Below are 27,108 nucleotides of genomic sequence, written 5' to 3' on the forward strand. Positions count from 1 at the left end.
TCGCGTTAACACGCGGTAATTAATTTTTTTTAAATTAATCACGTTAAAATATTTGACGCAATTAACGCACATGTCCCGCTCAGAAAGTATTTTGCCTTTTGGTAAGTTTTACAGCAAGACATTTTGTGCTGTCCAACAGCGAACTCTTGTGGTCGCTTTGCGACATGGTTTATTCTTTTCTTGCCTGTTCAATATGGCTGCACAACGTCTCTGTTGTGCTTATATGATCCTTGGACAAGATTTGTCCGTAAGTATGGTTGTTGTAAAGAATGTACATATTATGTTAGTAAGCGAAATGTTATATTTTTTGTATGAGACGCTTTTTATGTTTAGTGAACCTGTATAGCGTGCTAAGTTAACGTTGTTCCTAATGCAATGCTTGTGTACTTTTTTTTTGTAGTTTTACGACGGTCTAAAGAGGACAATGGTTTGAGGCCATTTTATTAATAAATCAGATGAAAAAGGAAGAAGTCTAATTATTAAGGCGTCGTTCACTAGCTGTTTAGCTTTGGAAAAAGTAGACGCTTCGGAGTGAGGACAGCATAGACAGATTTAAATGACAGTAGAGTGAAATGCCCACTACAATCCTTTTGTACCGTATGTTGAATGTATATATCCATCTTGTGTCTTATCTTTCCATTCCAACAATTTATTTTACAGAATATATATATAATTTACAGAAAAATATGGCATATTTTATAGATGGTTTGAATTGCGATTCATTGCGATTAATTACGATTAATTAATTTTTAAGCTGTAATTAACTCGATTAAAAATTTTAATTGTTTGACAGCCCTAGTTTTTGTGCAAAAATTGCATTAGTTAATTTGAAATGTTACCTGGATGAATTTTTTTGTTTTAATTTAATATTAAGTGAATAAAGTCGTATTTTATATGAAAATATTTCACAAGTGAATTCATTTGTAAAGGTTAAACATCAGGAAGATAAAATCGTTTTCTTAATCGAAAAAATTGATTCAATTAGTGTTTGGGGGGAATATTCGTAAATTAGTCGTTACCTTAGACAAAAAAAAACAAGTTTAAATAAATCTTTTTTGTTTCAACTGTACTTTTCAAGAGAAAAAAACTTTGTTTTACACTGTATAAAATATTTAACCAATAGCTATTTTAAAACATATATACGGCGGAAAACACTCAGGTGACTTGAAGTTCCGTTCTGAGGCTCCCAATTTGGCCAAATTTCAAAGTTGTCCGATATGCATGTGTGATACATCAATGGAAAGCTTAAAAGCTCAAGTTTCTGGGGGAAGAAAATAATTTGAACAAAAGAGCATTTAAAAAAAATTTTTTTTTTTTAAAACAGCAAAAACCTAACGAGAGGCGAGAACACGCATGAGCAGAATTAAAGACGCCATGACTTTAACGAGATATTATCGCGGACTTACCTTGTTTCGCTCCAAAAATTCCATGCAGCATGTATCACCAAGTGTCAAGACACAGCTGTGAATGGTCACAGCTGGATTTTGGGGGGATTTTAGGGGTGAAATATGGTAATATAACAAGGGTCACGATGCAGAAATTGCAGACATCAAGGAATGGTCGAGATGTTGTTTTTCATATATTTAGCCTTTTAAATGTTGTTTTTCAATTTTTCTTTGTTTGGATCGATTATTTATCATCTAACATATCGGAGAAAATGCGATAGTAACAAAAAAAATGCAATTAAGCAGTAGGTATGAGGTAGATATCCATGACTTTTTTACAGACACCATTTTTTTCATTGTGACATAATTTGTTTCAAAGTTTAAAATATGCGAGTGAATCATTTTTTTAAGTTGTTTTTTTTTTTCTTTTTTTAAACAAAATATTAGACATCAATTAATGATTCTAAGCTAAAAATGACAGACATTTTGAATAATAAATATAATTACCATATTGGCCTGAATATAAGACGGTGTTTTTTGCATTGAAATAAGATTGAAAAAGAGGGGGTCGTCTTATATTCGCGGTCTAGATATTATACCCATTCACGACGCTAGATGACGCCAGATATCATTGAAGCGATGTTCTGACCGATCTCAGCTACTCTCCCTATTCACGACGATAGATGGCGCCAGATATCATTGAAGCAATCTCAGCTACTCTCAAGTTTAACCAGTTTGCATTATTTTATTGCAATGTTTTTCCTTATTCAGATTTGTTTCAAGACTATAGTTACAGTTAGACTTCAATTTCATGGTTAATGCAGTTATTGCAATTTTGTTGTTTTTATCACAATAGATTGATTCATATACATTTCAAAAACCAGAAGCCATTCATTTACAAATGTGATAGCACTTTAGTTTACATATTTAAATGTTCAGATATTAGGATTTGAATTAGGCAAAATAACATGTTTTTCTCTCAAATATATTGTTATATATACTTTTTTTTTTCGGATGTACTGTAATTATTTTCTGTATAAAAATTAATTTGGTGTTCAAAAAGTCTTTTTTCAAACTTGAGTCTTGAAAAAGAGGGGGTCTTATAATCAGGGCCGTCTTATATTCGGGCCAATACGGTAGTTACCTAAGGTTTATGGCTGGGTTGAAACAAAAGCGGTTGCGCGATGTCTGTAAACGGGGGTTTTGAGGGTAAAATGGACAAATTAAAAATAGTTCGGGGGCTTAATTTGCATGAATCTGTTATGGCAGCATATAGACATATTGTTCTTTCAAACACAAGTTTTTCTGGCTTAAAATACAGCAGTTTATTTTAAAGAGGAGTGCAAGAGCAGAAACTGCTTTTTCAGTCTTGTCTGTGTTTTCCGCCATACGTATATTTTAGTATTTTAGAGTGTCATTTTTTTATATCCAAAGTTTTGTACACAGTTAAGGAGGGCTGCAGCTATCGAATATTTTAGTAATCGAGTAATCCACTGAAAATTCTATCGATAAATCGAGTAATCGGATAAAACATTTTTTTAATTTTTTTTTTTTTAGGTAAAGAGCAATTAAACATATACATCAGGAAAAAAAGACATTTAATCCAATATTGAACCATTTTCAGTCAATCAATGTCTTTATTTTCAATGTACATTGTTAGAAAAACAGCCAACAATTGCATCTAAGATGTGACTAGAAAAAAAAATTCACTGCTTTCACTCAAAAGACTTCTAGTTCTCATAAGAAAAAAAAACAACATATTTCTTACCTAAAAATGTAATTACGCTTGATAACACACATCACTTGAAAGCTACTGTATGTGTTTTTCCCATGTGTTTCAATTTAATTTCCATTTGTGTCAAGCTTTAAAGAGCATATGACACGAGAAAAAAAGTCTTAAATGGCATTATTATGTGAATTAGAATCATATTTTGAGATGATTCGACTATATACAACAATTTAGCAAAGCACAGGTGACGAGAAATTAGTCTTTTAATCTGCCGGTTAGCCACGCCGACCATTATAGGGCTTTAGCGTCCCCAAAAGGTGGATGACGTCAGCGGTAGACTGGGCTCATCGGTTTTACTACTGAGGGGGAATTATTCAGAACAAGGAAAACGCGACGAAGAAAGCCGCAAAATGTCATTGTTTCAGTCTCTCTACTCCAGTATTTTTACAGGATATTCTTTTTATCCAAGTATTTTTCCCCAATAGCTATATAAATGGCTTGAGAAGGACCAGTCAGCCCGTCGTGGGGGAACTATTCACAACGAGGAAAACGCGACGAAGAGAGCGGCAAAATGTCATTGTTTCTGTCTCTTTACTTCAATATTTTTACAGGATATTCTTTTTATCCAAGTATTTTCCCCAAAAGCTATATAAATGGCTTGAGAAGGACCAGTCAGCCCGTCGAGGGGGAACTATTCACAATGAGGAAAACGCGACGAAGAGAGCGTCAAAATGTCATTGTTTCTGTCTCTTTACTTCAATATTTTTACAGGATATTCTTTTTATCCAAGTATTTTCCCCAACTGCTAAATAAATGGCATTGTCATGACAAATAACAGTCTTGTGCTGAATGGAATATGAAATAATAAAAATGCATTCATTCAGGACAACATGGCAAAATTACTCCATAATGGTCAAAACGGTCGACTTCACCTTTACTGTCGCACCTCCCGAACGATATTTTATGACACCTAAATCGGACATATGTCATTTCCTTCCCCGGCTTCGGAGAATGTAAACAAACCAGAAGGCGTGACAGCTAGCCGACATGCTAACCCGAACCGAGTGATGTTTCAAAGTCTTCGAAGCGGAAAATCACACATAAATATCCTGGATTATTTGACATGACGACCCGGTTGTCGATTGTCTTCGCGGATCGGCAAACCGCCCGGCGGAGAGCAATTTACAGTTCGTTCCCCGGAGGAGGGTGGCTGGAGTTGTTGTGCAGCTAACGTGCTGCTGCTAATGAGCATTAGGAGAGCTTTTTACATGCCTATCAATGATCAAACGTAAGTAGTCCTTCATTTAAAGGAAGTTTGTAGTGTTTACTTTGTAATCGCTGTATTCGTATTTGACATAATACAAAACAAGATGTTTACTTACTTCCTTGTAAGTCCAATGGTCCCACAGTAAATATCCACGGTGAATGGGAACCTTTTGAAACTCCAAAAAGGCGCATACGCCTCTCCCTCATACAGAATGATTTTTCTGCAGCCGTTTGGCTGGCGTGATATGAAAAATAAACGTATTAATCCGCAAAACAGCTGAATCCTTCGTCCTCATACACAACAGTACACTGTAGCGTGAAGAGGACGTCTTCTACCGTACACGTCACAGCGCCCTCCTCCTCAATGCAAGACCGAAGCCGGAAGTCACTCATTTTCATGGCGCGGGATTCAAAAAACTAAATAAAAATAGCGATTGCTTCCATACACATCCAAGCGGCCCATATCATTCAGGGGCATAAAATACCGCGTGTATTATGAAATAAACATGCTTTTTCTTGTCACAGGCACTTTAAGTTAGTCTAAACTGTAAGTACTGGTAGGATTTCGAGTTTTTGCAGTGTTCAAAATAAATGTATGATACCTGCTGAATTGGAGCACATTAATTCAGAAATGACTACTGAGCTAAAACTGACAGTTAGCTTTATCATGTTTTAATTTTACACCCTCATCACTCTACAGCGCTGTGTTTTTACAGATGAAATAAAGCCTGTATGTAAGACACGTTAGCCACGCATCGACAGTGGTCATGATCAATAGAAACCTAGCCCTCTGAAGGGCTAACGTTACGTGAGCGAGTTACAGTAACGTTATATTTATTAGTGATGAGAAGTCTACTGCTTAAAGATGGCGGCTGTTTACTAACGCTGCCTAGACGCGGCCGAGTCTGTCATTTCGCATCTAGTCCTAAATGCATGCGATATCTATGAGGCGCATCGGACATTACCTGCTACCAAACTAGCATCATGCGGGCATAGTTTTTAGCAACGTCGGCGTAGTTTGTAGCGGCTGTCGGCTGCGGTAAGTTTTTTTTTTTTTTGTAATTGCTTCTTCCTCTACGCACGTGACATCAGCGCGTTGTCCCACATTAAAAGTAGTCCGGGCAAAACGTGATGTTTAGAGCTGGCAAAATTAAACGATTCCTCGAGGTGAATAAAATGACTCGGATCAGTTTTTAAACTCGAGTTACTCGAGTTGCTCGAATATTCGTTTCAGCTCTACAGTTAAGACAATTTCATGATATCAGAACAGAAGAGGCATTGTAATATCACAAAAAATATTAAGTTGCTACAAAATATTCAGTCATATTTTGTAGCAATCCCCCTTTAAAATATTTATGTAAGCCAAATTTCTTGTGTCAACTTTTTGTGGGGGGGGTGTAATATTCTAGTAATTAAGGCATACTTTAAAGGCCATTTTAAGGTTATATATTAAGGTTATTCTTTTTTTTGTTTTTTTCTTTATTTATTTTTTAATGTTTTCTGCTTCTCATCTGTCTGCGACGCGATATTGAACCTGCATTGAGATGACTAACGATATCGACTGCTAGCGTCGGTCGCGGTGGACGCCTCCAGCCCCACGTGGGTTATTTATTATTGCTTGGGAGGCTTGTTAAGCAATAAAACACAATCTGATTTTTTCCCCTCTGGCTCAGACACAAGCCATAAACTCAACTTGACACGCAGGGTCAGCAAGCAGGCGGTCTGCTGCGTTTGAGTTTCACTCTTGGCTTTGCTCCATTGGATTACTCTAGGGTTGGGCAAACTATAGCCCGCGAGCCAGTGCAGCCCTCGAAAGTATATGATTTGGCAAGCCGCAGGTCAAACTCAGAACAAGTGTTATTTACAAATTTGCTATCGTTGACGGCTCTGGCGGATGTATGTCTTTCAATGAGAGGAAGCGCAAAGTGTGTCCGCCTGTGAGTGCTTCGTAAAGGTGGAGGGGCTTGGTGGCACCCGCTGCTTGGTAGGGGAAGAAACTAGAGTGCCAGAAGTAAAGTCATAGACTCCACCATCAGTTGACAAGACAGCTCCCACAGACATTGCGCCACGCCATCCCGTAGGGGACCGACTCTGGCAGAACATTGAGTTGGTTTTCACTGTGACAAACTCAAACACACGCAATGTTCTAACGCCGGATTTAGGTGGACTAGACCCTACTCACCAACGTCACAGAATGACGTGTCGCTGTATCCGGCCGCCATATTGTCCGTCAGTGTTTATCCATATTCTCAATGGTTTCAATTTGTCGTGCAATTTATAGTGCAATTCATGGAAGCCCCGGTGCTTTCAGACGCTGTAAACTCATTGGATGCGTTGCATAAAAGGCATTATGTGGAAAAGCTTCAGTCTATCCATTCGCCAGATCCATATTTGATGCCTAAATCGATATTTTTCGACCCGCTGTCTTCGCCGTCTCTGCCTGACATCTGCTACCCTGATATCTACAACTATCTTGTCCACAGAAACTCAGCCTATTCTCACGAAACTTAAGAGCAGCACTCTAAGCAACATTACCCCATGTGACCCTTTACTTCCAATTTTCTAAAATGGCGACAATCAATGAAAAAAAAGTTGACTGCGATGGCCGACGCTTCAAGGATAGGTGGATATTGGACTATTTTTTCAATAAAATACGCAACAACTGTGTGCCTCATTTGCAAAGAGACAGTCACTGTTTTCAAAGAGTTCGATGTGACGCGATATTAGCAAACAAGACACGCTGACATGTACGACAACATTACAAGAAAGATACGCTGTGAGAAATTATAGCAACTTGAAGCTAGTTTAATTTCACAGCAGCAGTATTTCGCAAGAGCCCGAGTGTCGAAAGAGAACGCCACAAAGGCGAGATTGTTGAAATTATGAATTTAAAAAATTATAATAAAGCAAATGTGACACACAGAAGGGCTTGCTAAAATGTGTTTAAATTAGGGCTGTCAAAATTAGCGCGTTAACGCGCGGTAATTAATTTTTTAAATTAATCACGTTAAAATATTTGACGCAATTAACGCATATGTCCCGCTCAGACAGTATTCTGCCTTTTGGTAAGTTTTACAGCAAGGCCTTTTGTGCTGTCTAACAGTGAACTCTTGTGGTCGCTTTGCGACATGGTTTATTTTTTTTTCTTGCCAGTTCAATATGGCTGCACGACGTCTCAGGCTGACGCCTACATTGTAATGTTGTGCTTATATGATCCTTGGACAAGATTTGTCCGTAAGTGTGGTTGTTGTAAAGAATGTACATATTATGTTAGTAAGCGAAATGTTCTATTTTTTGTATGAGACGCTTTTTGTTTATGTTTAGTGAACCTGTATAGCGTGCTAAGCTAACGTTGTTGCTAATGCAATGCTTGTGTACTTTTTTTTTTTTGTAGTTTTACGACGGTCTAAAGAGGACAATGGTTTGAGGCTATTTTATTAATAAATCAGATGAAAAAGTAAGTCTGATTATTAAGGCGTCGTTCACTAGCTGTCTAGCTTTGGAAAAAGTAGACGCTTCGGAGTGAGGACAGCATAGACAGATTTAAATGACAGTAGAGTGAAATGCCCACTCCAGTCCTTATGTACCGTATGTTGAATGTACAGTGGGGAGAACGAGTATTTGATTCACAAATACTTGTTCTCCTCACTGTATATACCCATCTTGTGTCTTATCTTTCCATTCCAACAATTTATTTTACAGAATATATATATAATTTACAGAAAAATATGGCATATTTTATAGATGGTTTGAATTGCGATTAATTGCGATTAATTAATTTTTAAGCTGTAATTAACTCGATTAAAAATTTTAATCGTTTGACAGCCCTAGTTTAAATATATTGTTCTACGTAAATCAGCCAAGGTAGCCCCCCACATTTTTACCACACCAAATCTGGCCCCCTTTGCAAAAAGTTTGGACACACCTGTTTAACTGATGATCCGGCGACGAGGCCAGCTTCTTTCATTTGGTACCTGCTAACTATTATTCAAAAAATAATGATGGTGGAAGAAATAGGCATCTTGAATTTGAAACTGTATGTTGTTGGCGATTAGCCTCGCAATGATCTTAATTGTGCTTGTCAGCCCAAAACCCTCTCAATATATATTAAATGCATTTTACCAGATATAAAATGACTACTACATAATCTGTAGTGATCGTTTGGTGCCCAGTTTTCTCATTGAAATGCAGCAGTCCATCTCGCGCTCCTCTCCGGGTCTCTCGGAATACGGTAGAACTTCAAGTCTCTCCGTCTATCTTCTCTGTTATTGCAACCAACCGCCACACACGCCTTCACCATTTTGATTATTAATGTTAACGAGCAGAAAACACGCCATAATAGGAGGAATTTACGTAGCGGTAATGCTTAAACCCGACGAGTTGACGGACAATATGGCGCGGATGCGTGGTTGTGACATCATGTGAGTAGGGTCTATAGGGCGAAGGTTTTACTTCATACAAGCAGGCAGGGGTGTCTAAAGAGAGATTTGGTTGAGGATTCAAGGAAACTATTATATTGAATAACACCATTACGGGTGTGCCATCATAGGCACCCCACGATTCGATTCGATTACGATTCAGGGTGCTTCGATTCGATTATTGAACGATGATCACAGTATTGACGATTATTGCGATTATCAATTCATCGAACATTACTAGTTAATACAGTAGCCCAAAAAATTTATGTCCATTACTTATTTAAAATATCCTAATGATTAGGGATGGGAATTGATACGATTTTTACGATTCTGATTCCATTATCGATATTGCTTAACGATTCGATTCTTTATCGATTCTCTTATCGATTCTAATTTGGGGAAAAAGAAGAACAAACGTTTTGATTGGCATCGAGTTTGTTTAATCAGAAGTCACAACCTTACAAACTCACAATGAGGTCAGAAGAGGCCCAAAGCCTCAATGTTAACTGTGGCAATAAGTGGCAAATACACAAGAATGTGTAACATTTTACTGAAACATTTTTCTGATAGAAATATAAAATATTGGTATTTATTGTCACATAGGTTGTTGTTCTGCCTTTGGCAAAATGGGTTAAAGCAGGGGTTCCCAAACTTTTTCCTGTGAGGGCCACATAACTTTTCCCTTCTCTGATGAGGGGCCGGGGTCAGTTTGTAACAGAAAAAGTGTGACGATTGCAGGAGTGCCTAAATGTAAAAATGTATTGTGTTTCAGAAAGCCACAATCAAATTAATCTTTCTGGATTCTTCATGGAGCAAAAGTAAATTAATAAAAATAATTCTATAATATAATATAATATAATATAATATAATATAATATAATGTAATATAATATAACACTATTAATTAAATAGATAATAAGCAAATAACCCTCTCTGACTTCTTCACAAAAAAAGGCCAGGAAATAAATAACACCATTGAGAAAAAAAAAAAAATTCTCTCTGGTCTTTATCAGGGGGCCGGACCAATTGGGGACCCCTGTGTTAAAGTGTATTATTTACCATTACTGTATATTGAAATGCATGCCTTATAGTTTTTATGGTGCTTTCACGCTCAAGTGGGGGGCGCCCTTGCGCTTCCTCACGCGAAGAAGAACGCGCTTACACGCGAAGAAGTGCAGCTGTTACAAGCGAGTTAGTGAGAGAGGGAAACACTGTTACAATCCTACGTTCTTTGTTAATATTTGTAAAATATCTACAGAGGCAACGTCTGTATGTATCATCTTTTGTGTTGTTGTTGTGTGTTTCCACTCATGATCGGACACTTAAATCCAGTTGTGTAGTGGTTTGAACGATGTGCTAATGCTAGCGAACACATGCTAACCGTTTGTTACTACTGTGTTAGCAGCTAATCATCGCTGATTTACGTTGATGCAAACCTGTTTGTTATTGCGGACGAAATTGATTTGTTTCATTTCTATTTTTAGTTTCACTCTTCAAGTGATGGTTGAATAAATTCAGCAAATTATACTAAGGTCTTCTGCATCGTCATTCGGGAGTTTAGCTAGCTGTATAGCCAGGACTGAGCCTTAGCGTCTCGGTGAGGACAGTGCAGTAGTAATCTCTCCCGATGCAGTTATCTCCACCTTGCAATGACTGCAAGTCGCTTTGTTGTAATTTTTCTTCGTGAAGTGAAGGCACACTTTCGAGCGTTTGAACCTACGTGCTGTCATTGTTATGTTTACGGCTGCAATGCTCATGCTAAACCATCGTAACCTTTCATTTTCACCCTCTTTCCTGGTGAAGTGTAGTCAAACTTTGGAGCAAGTGGTTCTTGGCGCCATGCTAGTTTGATGCGTCTAGACAACAAGACACGTCACGACGCAATACGCGTCTTTAGGAATCGTTAAAGGGATTGTTAAAACTTTTTCATTGTGATGTCCAGGCGTCGAAACACTAGGAACCGGTTCGGAATTGGAATCAGATTTCGATTCCCATCCCTACTAATAATTCAACAGAAATGTCAGGGAAGCTCCTTTTTGAACTCCAAGACAAGTGTTACCTCGATAACTCAATTAGAGAAATGAATACGACCCCAACCATGGATTGATTTTCTTCGAAAACATTATAAACATGATATATCATGACTCAGCCATGAGCTGAGATCACCCAGAAAGTACGAAGCTGTACAATAGAAGCTGGACATTTATACTGTTAAAAAGGGCGGTGCCAAAGCGCACAGTGAAACGAAACTTTACCAAGAAACGAAACTCATCATCTCAAAAGCCTTGGTATTTTTCCATACAAAAACGTCTTTGGGCTGAGACCTTGAACACCGGTGCCGGGTGGAATGAAGATAAGAAAACAGTCCTCCATTGGATTCATTCAGGGCATGTTGAAAAACAGGAACATAACAGTCCATATTTGGGCATATGGTGATATAGTCAACGCCATGAGGAGGTACACTCAAAAAGATTACAACAGATGAATATAATAATGATACTCCATGCTATAATGTTCTAATGCAAGCATAACAAATGCATACAAAATATGAAATGTATAATGGTTGTGTCTTAAGCATGAATAAAATTCTCTCACAAGGAACGATTGAAACATGCCAATACAACAAAAAGCTGCCCTTAAGCTGCTTTTTTATTTATTTATTTTTTCAAGAAAGTGCAAAAACATTAACTATTTTTAACGGTTATTATTTATAACACTTATTTCTCTCAACAATACAATAAAATTTACACAGTTGGAATGAATTCCACATTTTCTGGAAACAAAGTGTCTTGAGAAATAAGACTTAACCAATATACTTTGTTTTCACAGATTTCTGTACTATTTCGCATGTTTGTCGTGTTACTGCTGTACTTAATCATGGTTTTACACGTTCTGCATTTGAAATACATGTTAGCGAATTAGCTAATTAGCTTAGCGCTCAGCGCTAACTATTATGATCTCAAAAACAACAACAATAAATGCTAAACAGTACAAGAGGGTTCGTGTACTCACCTCTTATAGATGCAAACGGGTCTTAGCAACACACTCAAGACATTTTTCAATTGAAATGCCTTAAAACTACTGCTGGACACCTACAAGACTAGGAGCAACGAACTATCTCTCTTCCCCTCTTGCTCTAAAAAATAAGTTGCGCACAACAGTGCGACCGCCGAGTCGCGCTTCTGTCCCTTCCTGTCTCATACACAAATTTATTTTTCAGTCTTTTAAAAAAGAGTAAATCACTCTCTCAGTAACAGGCAGCATCCATTATAACGTGCATGCCCCCGTTAACGGTGCCCGGGCGGCAGACGTGTCTTGAATTTTGTTCTGCTACGAGCGGCTGCCTTAAAGTTATGAGGCAAAATCATGGTTTTTCAACCTTTATGAATCGTAATCGAAGCGTCACGTGTCGACTCGTGATGCATGTAATAATCAATTTTTTGGAACTCCTCTAAACACCATGCATATGGTTTGAAACGTGAAAAAAATCAATGGATAAAATTAGTGTAACTTTAGCTTGAAATATTTACGTAAAATGAATGATAGCTGCCCGTTTTTTGCTTTTAACCAAGAATCCAGACTGTTTTACCTTCATATCTATAGAAATTCCGCGATTTAAGCATTTATTTACAAGAATTTTCAACCTAAAAAGCTCTTTGTTTTGTGTCGGCTACCATTTTGGATTTTGAATCTCTACACAATAGCGGAATTCAACCTGAATAGGTTGTGATGCTATATGCTAATTTTGCTTTTGTTGAGTAAAATTAAGATGATTATGCATGCTTTCCTTTAAGTGACTGTGACACGAAAAAGCATTTTTATTTCATAATACACGCAGTATTTTATGCTCCTGAATGAAATGGACAACTTGGATGTGTGAAGAAGCGATCGATATATTTATTCAATTTTGGAACTCCTCTAAACACCATACATATGGTTTGAAACGTTGTGAAAAAAATCAGTGAATGAAATTTGTGTAACTTTAGCTTGAAATATTTACGTAAAATGAATGATAACTGTTCATTTTTTGCTTTTAAGAATATAGACTTTTTTACGTTCATATCTATAGAAATTCCGCGATTTAAGCATTTATTTACAAGAATTTTCAACCTAAAAAGCTCTTTGTTTTTTGTCGGCTGCCATGTTGGATTTTGAATCTCTACACAATAGCGGAATTCAACCTGAATATGTTGTGATGCTATATAGAAAAATGCTAATTTTGCTTTTGTTGAGTAAAATTAAGATGATTCTGCATGCTTTCCTTTAAGTGCCTGTGACACAAAAAAGCATTTTTATTTCATAATACACGCGGTATTTTAAGGTCCTGAATGAAATGGACAACTTGGATGTGTGAAGAAGCGATCGATATATTTATTCAATTTTTTGAATCCCGTGCCATGAAAATGACTGACTTCCTGCAATAGTCTCGAGTTTAGAAAGAGGGCGCTGTGACGTGTACGGAAGAAGGAGTCCTCTTCACTGTACAGCCGTACTGTTGTATAAGAAGGACTAAGGATTCAGCTGATTTTGCGGGTTAATTCGTTTATTTTTCGCATCACGGCTGCAATTTGCAAGAAAAACCTTTGTTTTTATCACTCAAACCTCAGCAACTTGTTAGTTGTTCATTGTTATTTAGCTGAAGGTTGGTTTCCCCTTCTTACACAACTGATTACATCAGAAGGGCTCAAAATTATGGCTTTCAGCAAATTACAAAAATGTTCCCATTGGGCAAGTATACTAAAACATAATAAGTGGAACTTCTCTGGAACTACCTTGTGGTACATACTTTGCTACACTGTTGTTTTGGCAGTAAATGTTGCATTGAATTCATTTTGAACTAAGTTTGTGCCATAAAACGTTAACAAAGTAAAGTAGAATGAAGACATTTCATTTGCAAGTGCCATGTCATGTGAGTGTCCTGGTTTCTGTGTGCTTTCATAACAAGACAACTGTCGCCTCACTGGCGAGTGTCAGCAATCGCAAACACAAACAAAAATTAGTTCTCAAAAAAAAAAAAAAAAAGAGAAAAAAAGCCTCAAATCATCTTTTGTGCTGCACCAGCTTTCTGCCCCTCTTCATCTGCGCAGAATCCTTTTTTGCTGATTGAGTCGTGCCGCCGGCCCGCTGTCCGCGATTGAAAAAATCCATTAGCGTTTGCGCCGGACTGTGAAATGGCCGACAATTCAAGAGCATTCCTGGCAGCCGGCAGAGAGAGTCAAAAGCTTTTTTAATTTTTTTTATTTTATTTGAGGTATGTTCACATGGTAAACACCGAGTAGTGATGAAGACAATTTCAAGGAGAATTTTTAGACTGATAAAGATCCAAACCAGAACTGGATATAAGTTATTTAACTCTTTGTGCTAAATGACGAGAAAACATGTCAACCAAAATGAAATTTTAATGACATTTTCGTCAGGTAGTACAGTGTTATGAAAAAATATCAGAACCTTTTGGAATTTCTGACATTTCTGCACAAAATCACCAAATGTGATCTGATCTTTTTCAAAACCACACAGATGAAAAGACAGTGTCTGCTTCAACCAAAACCACCAAAACATTTATAAGTTTTCATATTTTAATGAGAATAGTATGCAAACAATGACAGAAGGGGGAAAAATAAGTAAATGAACTATCACATTTAATATTTTGTGGCGCCCCCTTTGGCGGCAATAACTTCAACCTGATGCTTCCTGTAGCTGCAGATCAGTCTGGCACATCGATCAGGACTAATATTGGCCATTCTTCTCTACAAAACTGCTGTAGTTCAGTCAGATTCCTGGGATGTCTGGCATGAATCGCTGTCATTAGGTCATGCCACAGCATGGACTTTGACTTGGCCAATCCAGAACATGTATTTTGTTCTTCTAAAACCATTCTAAAGTTGATTTACTTCTGTGTTTTGGATCATTGTCTTGTTGCAGCATCCATCCTCTTTTTAGCTTCAACTGTCTGACAGACGATCTAGGTTTTCCTGCAAAACATCCCGATAAACTTTGAATTCATTCTTTCGTTAATGATTGCAAGTTGTCCAGGCCCCGAGGAAGCAAAACAGCCCCAAATCATCATGCTCCCTCCACCATTCTTCACGATGGGGATTAGTTGTTGATGTTGGTGGGCTGTTCCATTTTTTTCCCACACATGACATTGTGTGTTACTCCCAAACAGTTCAACTTTGGTTTCATCAGTCCACAAAATATTTTGCCAAAAACCTTTGTGGAGTGTCCAAGTGCCTTTTTGTGAAAATTAAACGGACAACAATGTTTTTTTTTTTTTTCAGACTGCTGGGGCTTCCTCCGTGGAGTCCTCCCATGAACACCATTCTTGGCCATAATAGTTTTACATATAGTTGATGTGTGCACAGAGATATTGGACTGTGCCATTGATTTCTGTAAGTCTTTAGCAGGCACTCTAGGGTTCTTTTTTACCTCTCCGAGTATTGAACTCTTGGCATCGCCTTTGGTGGACGACCACTCCTTGGGAGAGAAGCAACAGTGCCAAATTCTCTCCATTTGTAGACAACTGTCGATTTATGAACATCCAGACTTTTAGAGATGGTTTTGTATCCTTTTCCCAGCTTTATACAAATCAACAATCCTTGATCGCAGGTCTTCAGACAGCTCTTTTGACCGAGCCATGATGTACATCAAACAACGCTTCTCATCAAGACAATTCTTACCAGATGTGTGTTTTATAGTGGGCAGGGCATCTTTAAACCACTCATCAGTGATTGGGCAAACACCTGACTTAAATTGTTTGGTAAAAATTGCTTTAAATTGCTCTTTAAGTCTCCTTAGGGAGAGGGTTCACTTACTTATTTTCCCCCCTTCTGTCATTGTTTGCATGCTGTCCTCATTAGGATATGAAAACCTATAAATGTTTGGGCGGTTTTAGTTAAAGCGAACACTGTTTTTTTTCACCTGTGTGATTTTGACAAAGATCAGATCACATTTGATGGGGATTTTATGCAGAAATGTGAGAAATTCTGAAAGATTCAGATACTTTTTAATGCTTCTGTATGTTTGACTCCTTCAGTGAAAAAGTTAAAAAAAGGATTGGAATAGTCACTCATTGGCTGCCGATGACGGTGCTAGACGTCCAATCCATTTAGACTGGGAGGGTCGAATGAACAAAATCTTTAAAAATCGTAAAAACTAGAGATGCACGATAATATCGGTCACCGATAATTATCGGCCGATAATGGCAATGATGGCGTCACACAGATAATCCAGATAAAACGAAATTCAACCGATAATTATATACTTGATTTAGCCGCCAAATGTGCGCAATCAACAGTTTTGTCCAATTCTGCTAGTTTTAAGGAGGTGTTTTTGCAATGTAGTAATGTGATATATGTTAGGAATGGCTTACTTTTAAAGGCATTTTTGTGCAACTTGGGTGTTTACTCTCTAAGTAATTGTTGCCAAAAGCTTACCATTACACAATGTCATTGCCATTGTTTAGATGTTGGAATTTACTACTTGTTCACATTTGATGTGGAAAAAAAATAGCCCTAAATCACATTTTTTGCACAGTAACATTTGATCTTTGTATACTTTAAAACTTTACATACATATTTGAATAGAATTATCGGCGTGACATTATCGGTTATCGGGTGGAAGGGGCAGGAAATTATCGGTTATCGATATCGGTTGAAAAATGTATTATTGTGCATCACTAGTAAAAACATATAATCGTATCACGATAACGATGATCTCACGAAATGGCAATACAACGATTATCCATACATTGGTCAGGAAATCGTTCGTGGATATTCTACAAAACAACTCATAAACAGAAAAACAAGCTTCTGCTGTGAATTGGAATGAGTTTATCACAAATTAACTGTCGTTCATTCGCTGCCATCCCTCCCACACACCCCTAGAATCATGATAGATTTTTTTTTTTCCCAAATCGCTCAGCTCTAAATTTGACTGGTTTACTTGTATGTCAATCAAAGGACAACTCCAATTTCAAGTATGTATTGTTTATATGTGTAAAGCATGAATGTAATGTTAAGGCCTACGAGTAAGAAAGTAAGAATGCAAGTTAAGCAGAGGCATTATAAAGGAAATAATGCGCAACGGTTGGAATAAAAGGCTTCTGTTGAACAGCATGAGGACTCCAAAATAAGAGCTTGTGTATTTTTGAAAACAAGAGTGTGCTCAGATAACAGCTCGTTTTGTGGTTTGTCTTGTGTCCAAAGCAGTATTTTGGAAAATAACAGGGTATGAAGGAAGGAAAACAAGAATTGCAAATCGCAGAACACTTTACCGCTCATTTTGTCCTGTAATTCAGATCTGTATAATGTGTTTCTTAACAACTAGTACCTTATTTTTTGGACTATACTTTGGCTGCATAATGTATAATTTTGATGTTTTTTGTCTCTGATATGATCAAATCAGAGTTGTCTGATAATGTCAAGTCGCTGACAATTTCAGCTGATTCATTTAAATAATACTGGAGATAAACAGCAGTTATGCTTACTGACCATTATTTTTCTCTAAACTAAGATGCTTGTGTTATGTGAGCAGACCATTTGCAGTCACGGTACAAAAATCGAATGATAAATGATTGAAAAATAATGAAATATAAATGTATTTAATAAAATTGCCGCATTACCAGAAAGAAATATTCACTAAGAAAAGTAATACAATACAAAAATCTGTGCAAAAGCCCAGCAAAATGCATCTTGGGAATTGCACTGGCATGTCCTAAGATTGCTTGCCTGTATACAGTGGGGCAAAAGTTCATCTCAATACTTTGTTATGTACCCTTTGTTGGCAATAACGGAGGCTAAATGTTTTCTGTAACTTTTTCACACACTGTAGCTGGTATTTTGACCCATTCCTCCATGCAGATCTCCTCTAGAGCAGTGATGTTTTGGGGCTGTCGTTGGGCAACGCAGACTTTCAACTCCCTCCACAGATTTTCTATGGGGTTAGGCCACTCCAGGACCTTGAAATGCTTCTTACGAAGCCACTGCTTTGTTGCCCTGGCTGTGTGTTTGGGATCATTGTCATGCTGAAAGACCTAGCCACGTCTCATCTTCAATGCCCTTGCTGATGGAAGGAGATTTTCACTCAAAATCTCTCGATACATGGCCCCATTCATTCTTTCCTTTACACAGATCAGTCGTCCTGGTCCCTTTGCAGAAAAACAGCCCCAACGCATGATGTTTCCACCCCCATGCTTCACAGTGGGTATGGTGCAATTCAGTATTCTGTCTCCTCCAAACACGAGAACCTGTGTTTCTACCAAAAATTTCTATTTTGGTTTCATCTGACCATAACACATTCTCCCAGTCCTCTTCTGGATCATCCAAATGCTCTCTAGCGAACCGCAGACGGGCCTGGACGTGTACTTTCTTCAGCAGGGGGACACGTTTGGCAGTGCAGAATTTGAGTCTCTGGCGGCGCATTGTGTTACTGATAGTAGCCTTTGTTACTGTGGTCCCAGCGCTCTGTAAGTCATTCACTAGGTCCCCCCGTGTGGTTCTGGGAGTTTTGCTCGCCATTCTTGTTATCATTTTGACGCCACGGGGTGAGGAGGGAGTTGAAAGTCCGTGTTGGCCAACGACATTCCCAAAACATCACTGCTCTAGAGGAGATCTGCATGGAGGAATGGGCCAAAATACCAGCAACAATGTGTGAAAACCTTGTGAAGAGGTACAGAAAACGTTTGGCCTCTGTTATTGCCAACAAAGGGTACTTAACAAAGTATTGAGATGAACTTTTGGTATTGACCAAATACTTATTTTCCACCATGATTTGCAAATACATTCTTTAAAAATCAAACAATGTGATTTTCTGGGGGGGGGTCCACATTCTATCTCTCATGGTTGAGGTTTACCCATGTTGACAATTACAGGCCTCTCTAATATGTTCAAGTGGGAGAACTTGCACAAATAGTGGCTGACTAAATACTTATTTGCCCCACTGTATGTAATGCTTTGCTCGCCCCTAGTGGCTATTTGGGGAAACTACTGTAAACGTGATTTAATGGTGAATTATTCCTTTTATTTAATTATAGACATTTTGGCTCATTTCAATTTATATTATCTATGTGGGAGATTTATTTTCTATAACTTCAGTTGAGGTCGTTGTCTTCTTTTTCACAGAATGTTTATTTTATGTTGAAAATATACAGTTGTGGTCAAAAGTTTACATAGACTTGTGAAGAACATAATGTCATGGCTCTCTTGAGTTTCCAGTTATTTCTACAACTCTGATTTTTCTCTGATAGAGTGATTGGAACAGATACTTCTTTGTCACAAAAAACATTCATGAAGTTTGGTTCTTTTATGACTTTATTATGGGTGAACAGAAAAAAGTGATCAAATCTGCTGGGTCAAAAATATACATACAGCAGCGCTAACATTTGGTAACATGTCCCTTGGCCATTTTCACTTCAATTAGGCGCTTTTGGTGGCCATCCACAAGCTTCTGGCAAGCTTCTGGTTGAATCTTTGACCACTCCTCTTGACAGAATTGGTGCAGTTCAGTTAAATTTGATGGCTTTCTGACATGGACTTGTTTCTTCAGCATTGTCCACAAGTTCTCAATGGGGTTTAAGTCAGGACTTTGGGAACCTTAATTCCAGCCTGATTTAGCCGTTCCATTACCACTTTTGATGTGTGTTTGGGATCATTGTCCTGTTGGAACACCCAACTGCGCCCAAGACCCAATCTTTGGGCTGATGACATTAGGTTATCTTGAAGAATTTGAAGGTAATCCTCCTTCTTCATTATCCCATTTAATCTATGTAAAGCACCAGTTCCATTGGCAGCAAAACAGCCCCACAGCATAATACTACCACCACCGTGCTTGACGGTAGGCATGGTGTACTTGGGGTTAAAGGCCTCACCTTTTCTCCTCCCAACATATTGCTGGGCATTGTGGCCAAACAGCTCGATTTTTGTTTCGTCTGACCACAGAACTTTCCTCCAGAAGGTCTTATCTTTGTCCATGTGATCAGCAGCAAACTTCAGTCGAGCCTTAAGGTGCCGCTTTTGGAGCAAGGGCTTCCTTCTTGCACGGCAGCCTCTCAGTCCATGGAGATGCAAAACACGCATGACTGTGGACACTGACACCTGTGTTCCAGCAGCTTCTAATTCTTGGCAGATCTGCTTTTTGGTGATTCTCGGTTGAATCTTGACCCTCCTGACCAATTTTCTCTCAGCAGCAGGTGATAGCTTGCGTTTTCTTCCTGATCGTGGCAGTGACAAAACAGTGCCATGCACTTTATACTTACAAACAATTGTTTGAACTGTTGCTCTTGGGACCTGCAGCTGCTTTGAAATGGCTCCAAGTGACTTTCCTGACTTGTTCAAGTCAATGATTCGCTTTTTCAGATCCATGTATGTATATTTTTGACCCAGTAGATTTGATCACTTTTTCTGTTAACCCATAATAAAGTCATAAAAGAACCAAACTTCATGAATGTTTTTTGTGACAAAGAAGTATCTGTTCCAATCACTCTATCTGAGAAAAATCAGAGTTGTAGAAATAAGTGGAAACTCAAGAGAGCCATTACATTATGTTCTTCACAAGTGTATGTAAACTTTTGACCACAACTGTAAGTTGTTACATTTAGCATTATTAAAGCATCCAGTGGGGCATCACAATACAATTACCAATAACACATAAGTGCGCAACTGCATATACGGAATCGGTTTGATATCGGTATCGGATTTTTTCAGTTGGACAATATCGGGTAAGACATGTTTGGATTACCGGTTTCAAGGTTTGCTTGGTATGAAAACGTCAAGTTTTCAAAACCGCAAACATTTTCAATAATACCGTCCCTAAAGTATGAGCTATTTTTTATGTCCCAAAAATGCAGAGAAATCCCTCGCTTGCAGCTGCAAGGCTCAACCCTCCCCGACTGGTTGTTGCTCAGTGACAGTGAATCAGCTGTGCTACACAATGGCTGGAGGAGGTAAAACTCCTGAACTTTTCCCCCCATCGAAGAAAACGAAATCGCTTGCTATGGGAATACAGCGGCTCCATAAAAGTTACAGACGGCCACGGCTTGGAAGAGGAGGGCCAACCGACTCGTAAAAAATGTTTGCGCAGGGTGGCTGCCAAGGAGGCAATACCTCCAATTAGTGCTGCAACGATTAATCGATTAACTCGATTATTCAATTAAAAAAAAAAGTTTTCAAATCAAATTTTGCTGTCTTGAGTTTTCATTTGATTAAAGTGGCGTTGTAATGGTTTGTTTTGAAAGTGTTTGCATTTATGCATTTAGTTTTATTGATTTGGATGGAGACACTGCCCTCTAGTCTGCCTCTTTTCACATGGCTGAATCCGGCTGCTCCCTGTTAAGACCAACATAAGCAAAGTTTTTGTTTGAGCTAAGTTTTTTTTTTTGTTTGTTTTGTTTTGTTTTTTTTTGCATTCGTAATTTAGTTTAAAGGTATATTTAGCCGTTTTTTTGTGGGAATATGTGTTTGAACTATTTGTTAAGAGTATTGTATAAAAAAAAAAGTTGGCATTTTACGGCATTTAAGCTAGCTGACTTTTGTTATATAAGTTAGCCAATTGTTCTTTTGTTGTACATATATCCTCATTTATTTGTTTTATACCGTTTGAGGCTCAGCTCAGGTATTTTAATTCTTTATATTCCTTATCCGATTACTCGATTATTCGAACTAGTTCCTCCAATATGATTTCACATTTATACAAAATTAAAGGTTAGTAAACACTGTTATGAACGTTTCCCACCAGCCACGAGAGTTAACTCCTGCGTGTTTAGTATGTCAAGCGGTGGTTTAACGTGGTGGGGGGTTTTTTGTCTCTGGCAACTGTCTGTGTTGACAACGAGTGAAGGTTGCGTGTTCAAATCACGTCGGGGTCGCCAACTGTTGGAATTCGCCCCCCCGGCCAAGCCGCACGGAAATAGCTACAGCCGAACGGAAATGGTGCTCCGCTGCTTACCGCTTCCGCGCACGAACCGGGAAGGCGGAAATTCCGCACGTTCACCTCTTGTGTTAACCCTTTGTACTGACTCCATGTTCCTAAAGTTTGAAGATGGCTCACCGGAAGCAGGTTGACAATTTATTCGTTGACAACGGTCAAAAAACAAGGCCAAAAAAAACAGATGACGGAGGGACAATTCTGGATCCAAAACAAGGCTACATTAAAAAGTTTCCGAGCAGCGAATCTCATTGTCCAGTGTTTTTTAAGTCCGTGGTGGAGTAGGCCGGGCCAAAGGTGTGGCTGCGTGTTGTTTCGGGACCATCCTTCTGTGGCCGGTTTTGGGCGGTTAGGTTCGTCGTTGGATGGGATGTGGTGCCACAGCGACCGAAGCTGGTCTTGACGTCCCAAGCGCCCGCTATCAACTTTGTTATCTGGGCTGGCTCTACTTGTTTTAGGATAAAGCGCGCTATTCTTTGTCCTTGTTGCGGCCAGGAGAACTGGTTGCGATAGTTGGTGCGTCAATCTTGCTCGTGACGCACATGTTGGGCTTCTTTGATAAGATGGCGTTACGTTGTGTATCTATTCTGCTTCTTTTCATTAAACTATGGTGTGATATTTATTTTATATTAGGTGTGTTTAGAGTAGTTCAGTCCTACAGTAAATATGAGAAATGATACTATTCCCTAATTAATTATATTATGTGTGTTTGACGGTGCCTACGAGAAACGGTACCATTTTTCATTTCCGCCTCATGGGCCCCGATAAGGTAATTCACTTTACAGCGTTCAAGGGCGTGGAGTGAAGTCTGCCTAAACTACAGTATAGTTTAGTGATGCATGATAATACATTTTTCAACCGATATCGATAACCGATAATTTCCTGCCCCTTCCACCCGATAACCGATAATGTCACGCCGATAATTCTATTCAAATATGTATGTAAAATTTTAAAGTATACAAAGATCAAATGTTACTGTGCAAAAATGTAATTTAGTGCTATTTTTTTCCACATCAAATGTGAACAAGTAGTAAATTCCAACAACTAAACAATGGCAATGACGTTGTGTAATGGTAAGCTTTTGGCAAGAATTACCTAGAGAATAAACACCCAAGTTGCACAAAAATGCCTTTAAAAGTAAGCCATTCCTAACATATATCACATTACTACACTGCAAAAACACCTCCTTAAAACTAGCAGAATTGGACAAAACTGTTGATTGGGGATATTTGGAGGCTAAATCAAGTATATAAGTATCGAATTGCATTATCTGTTAAATTTCACTTTATCTGGATTATCTGTGTGACCTCATAATTGCCATTATCGGCCGATAATTATCGGTGACCGATATTATCGTGCATCTCTAATATAGTTAGATGAATGTGTTAGACTAATGCAAACAATTATATGGTGTGTGCGAGAACTGTACCTATTCCCTTCAGTGTGTATAATGTAAATATGATACGAGTCATACACACGTGCTTTTTATGGAATATAATGCAATTATTTTTGTTGTGATGGTCATCATGTTGAGCTGTGGCTGTGGGTTTAGGCTCACCTAAAGGACTGCATTTGTATTCATTTTATTTAGTATATTTCAGTTATTTATCTTGTTTAAGTTAACATATACTTATGTTTCAATTTGCTAATATGTTTTGAAAAATAAAAATCATGTTCAATGGAAAAAAACACATTTTAAAGCTGTAATTGCAATTCCATGAAACCGTGATATTTTGGCTTAAGGTTATCATACCGGCAGCTGCCCAATTGGGATATCGGTTAAAAAGTAATTATCAGACAACTCTGGATAAAATTCTCCCCAAAATGCGACTATTTTGTTTTTTGTTGCTCTTCATCGTGCATTTTTTAGCTGGTGCAACTTAGAGTCAGAAAATATGGCAATTTAAAATTCCAATTTTAAAAATAGCTGCTGCTGCCAAACAGTGACACTTGTATAAGATCAGCTTCACAAAGAGGTGTCTTTTATATTCTTGTTTGAAAAAGACTGAGGCAACAACAGAATTGAGCCTTGAGCGCAAAAAGTGCTTTTTGAGGCAATTAAATCAGTGGCTGTCATGCAGGCAGCATAACAGGCCACTAACTGCTCTCTCCGCCGTTGACAAGAGCAAGTCTCTGACTAAAATAATCCCGCGCTTAGTCACGCAGACACGACAGATTAGCGACAATTATGGCACCATTCAGCTACAACTCAAATTTGACAGGGGAATGTGATGTTTGTTAACTTGACAAACCTCTTTTAACGATAGTTGAATTACATGTTGACAGAGTGACAACATGTACTGAACTGAAACGATTTTCACTGCCATTGAAGACAATAGACCCTACCCACGTGACGTCACAACTCCGCCCTCCTGACTGGTGCCGCCCAATTGTCCGTCAACCCATCGTGTTTACCTGTTACGGCTACGTACATTCCTCCTATTTACGGCGTGTTTTTCTGCTCGTTAACATTAATAATCAAAATGGTGAAGGCGTGTGTGGCAGTCGGTTGCAATAACAGAGAAGATAGACGGAGAGACTTGAAGTTCTACTGGATTCCGAGAGACCCGGAGAGGAGAGAGCGAGATGGGCTGCTGCAATTCGACGAGAAAACTGGGCTCCAAACGATTACCACAGATTATGTAGTAGTCATTTTATATCTGGTAAGATGCATTTAATATATATTTAGAGGGTTTTGGGCTGACAACCACAATTAAGATCATTGCTAGGCTAATCGCCGACAACATACGCGTATGTATGTAGTGAGAGTGCTATCGCTAAACCATATAAACATTAAAAGCCCTAGCTCCATTGACAAATGACATGAAATACATTAGACTTGACAGTGGATGTTAGTAAGAACAAAAGATTTTGAATTGAAAATTTCGTGACTCACCTTTCCAAGCACAAGATAGATTCCTGCCGAATTTTCGTGGACGAGGACCTGTTTCACCCAACCAGCAACAAAGTATTTATAAGCCTCCAAGCTCTTAAAGTTTTTCAAACTTTCGTGAGAATAGGCTGATTTTGTGTGGACAAGATAGTTGTAAATATCAGGGTAGCTAGCAGATGTCAGGCAAATACGGCGAAGACAGCGGGTCGAAAAACATCGATTTAGGCATCAAATATGGATCTGGCGAATGGATAAACTGAAGCTTTTCCACATAACGCCTTTTATGCAACGCATCCAGTGAGTTTACGGCATCCGAAAGCACCAGGTCTTCCATGAAATGCATTATAAATTGCTCGATCAATTGAGACCATTAATAATACAGACACAAAATGACAGACAAAGGGGCGGAACAATACAGCGATCACGTGATTTTGTGGCGTCGGTGGGTAGGGTCTATAGACATCCCGAAAGCTGTATCATGTGAAGAAGTGATCATGTGACTGAAAAAAAGTGTTTCATCTGCACTCTTGCAACATTTCAGTGCCATTGAGTTAGTCTCGAATTTGCATTGTGATGTTTCAATTTTGCGAATACTTGGGGTATATTTTTTGGGCTAATATTTTTTTAATAGATAATGCAGAAACCTACCGTAATTTTGGGACTATAAGCCGCTACTTTTTCCCCCTCATTTTGAATCCTGCGTCTTATAGTCCAGTGTGGCTTGTTTGTTGATTTATTTGGGTCAATATGTAACACTTTATTTGACAGCGCCGTCATAAGACTGCCATAAGACCGACATAATTATGACATGACATTATCATGGGCATTAATGAATGCTTATGACAAATGTCATGAAGCAAATTATGTCACTAACTCCATTTATGTCCAGCTCGGATCTTTTACATCCATTTAAAACGGACACAAAATTAACGCTCATGGCAATGTCGTGTCATAATTGTGATGGTCTTATGACAGTTTCTGGCACCACTGTCAAATAAAGTGTTACCAAATTGCATAATTAACAATTAATGAAACAACTAGAACAGTAACTGAAGAAATACAGTGCCCTCCATAGTTATTGCCAACCCTGAAAAAGATGTGTTTTTTTATAGGGCTGTCAAACGATTCAAATTTTTAATCGAGTTAATTACAGCTTAAAAATGAATTAATCGTAATTAATCGCAATTCAAACCATCTATAAAATATGCCATATTTTTCTGTAAATTATTGTTGGAATGGAAAGATAAGACACAAGATGGATATATACATTCAACATACGGTACATAAGTACTGTATTTCTTTATTATAACAATAAATCAACAAGATGTCATTACCTTTATTAACATTCTTTTAAAGCGATCCATGGATAGAAAGACTTGTAGTTCTTAAAATACAAGTTATAGAAATTTTATATCAAAACCCCGCTTCATGTTTTCGTGTTAATAAAATTTGTAAAATTTTCAATCAAAAAATAAACTAGTAGCCCGCCATTGTTGATTTCAATAATGACTTACACAATGCTCATGGGTGCTGAAGCCTATAAAATCAGTCGCACCCAAGCGCCAGCAGAGGGCGGCAAAACTCCGAAAAACACAACAAGTATACATTTCACTGTGCTCTCATTTTAATCTGTTTGAGCGGGGCATTTGTGCGTTAATTGCGTCAAATATTTTAACGGGATTAATTTAAAAAATTAATTACTGCTCGTTAACGCAATAATTTTGGCAGCCCTAGTTTTTTTAGCTTCTAATATTTTTTTTTAAATTCAAATAATATGGGACCTTAATGGAAAAAAAGAGAAAAATCCAACCTTCAATACAAGTGCATTCATTCAGTGGGGAAAAAATCCCACATAAAAAAAATTTTTATTTGACATCAAATAATGTGTGTCACAATTATTAGCACCCCTGGTGTTAATACTTTGTACAACCCCCTTTTGCCAAAAAAACAAGGTCTGGGGACTGAGATGGCCATGGGAGGAGCTTGATTTTGTGTCTGGTGAACCATTTCTCTATAGATTTGGCCATATGTTTAGGGTCATTGTCTTGCTGAAAGATCCAGTGACGACCCATCTTCAGCTTTCAGGCAGAGGGCAACAGATTTTGATTTAGAATGTCCTGGTATTTCAAAGCATTCATGATGTCATGCACCCTAACAAGGTTCCCAGGGCCTTTGGAAGCGAAACAGCCCCACAGCATCACTGACCCACCCTCATACTTCACAGTGGGTATGAGGTGCTTTTCAGCATGCGCATCTTTGGTGGCACTCCAGACCCACTTAGAGTGTTTGTTGCCAAAAAGCTCAATCTTGGTCTCATCTGACCAAAGCAGACGGTCCCAGTTGAAGCCTGGGACCGTGTGTATTTTTGTGTGTCTGCGATACGAAACTGGTTCCCTCGTCCCCGTCTTGACAAAATGTGTCAATGACTCAAACTAACCAATGACTAAACAAATTAACCAAAACAATTCGATTAAGGAAGAGGCAGAATATAATGAATCAG

The 27,108-nt window shown here is 38.2% G+C and overlaps 1 protein-coding gene across 4 annotated transcripts in view; it reads left to right on the plus strand.

The window, feature by feature from the left end:
- LOC130916983 (amyloid beta precursor like protein 2-like) overlaps window positions 1-27,108 on the plus strand; it is a 191,277-nt gene that overhangs the window by 98,485 nt on the left and 65,684 nt on the right. The gene's annotated exons all lie outside the window — the stretch shown is intronic.

The sequence above is a fragment of the Corythoichthys intestinalis genome, chromosome 6 (genome assembly GCF_030265065.1).
Source record: "Corythoichthys intestinalis isolate RoL2023-P3 chromosome 6, ASM3026506v1, whole genome shotgun sequence".
NCBI lineage: Eukaryota > Metazoa > Chordata > Actinopteri > Syngnathiformes > Syngnathidae > Corythoichthys > Corythoichthys intestinalis.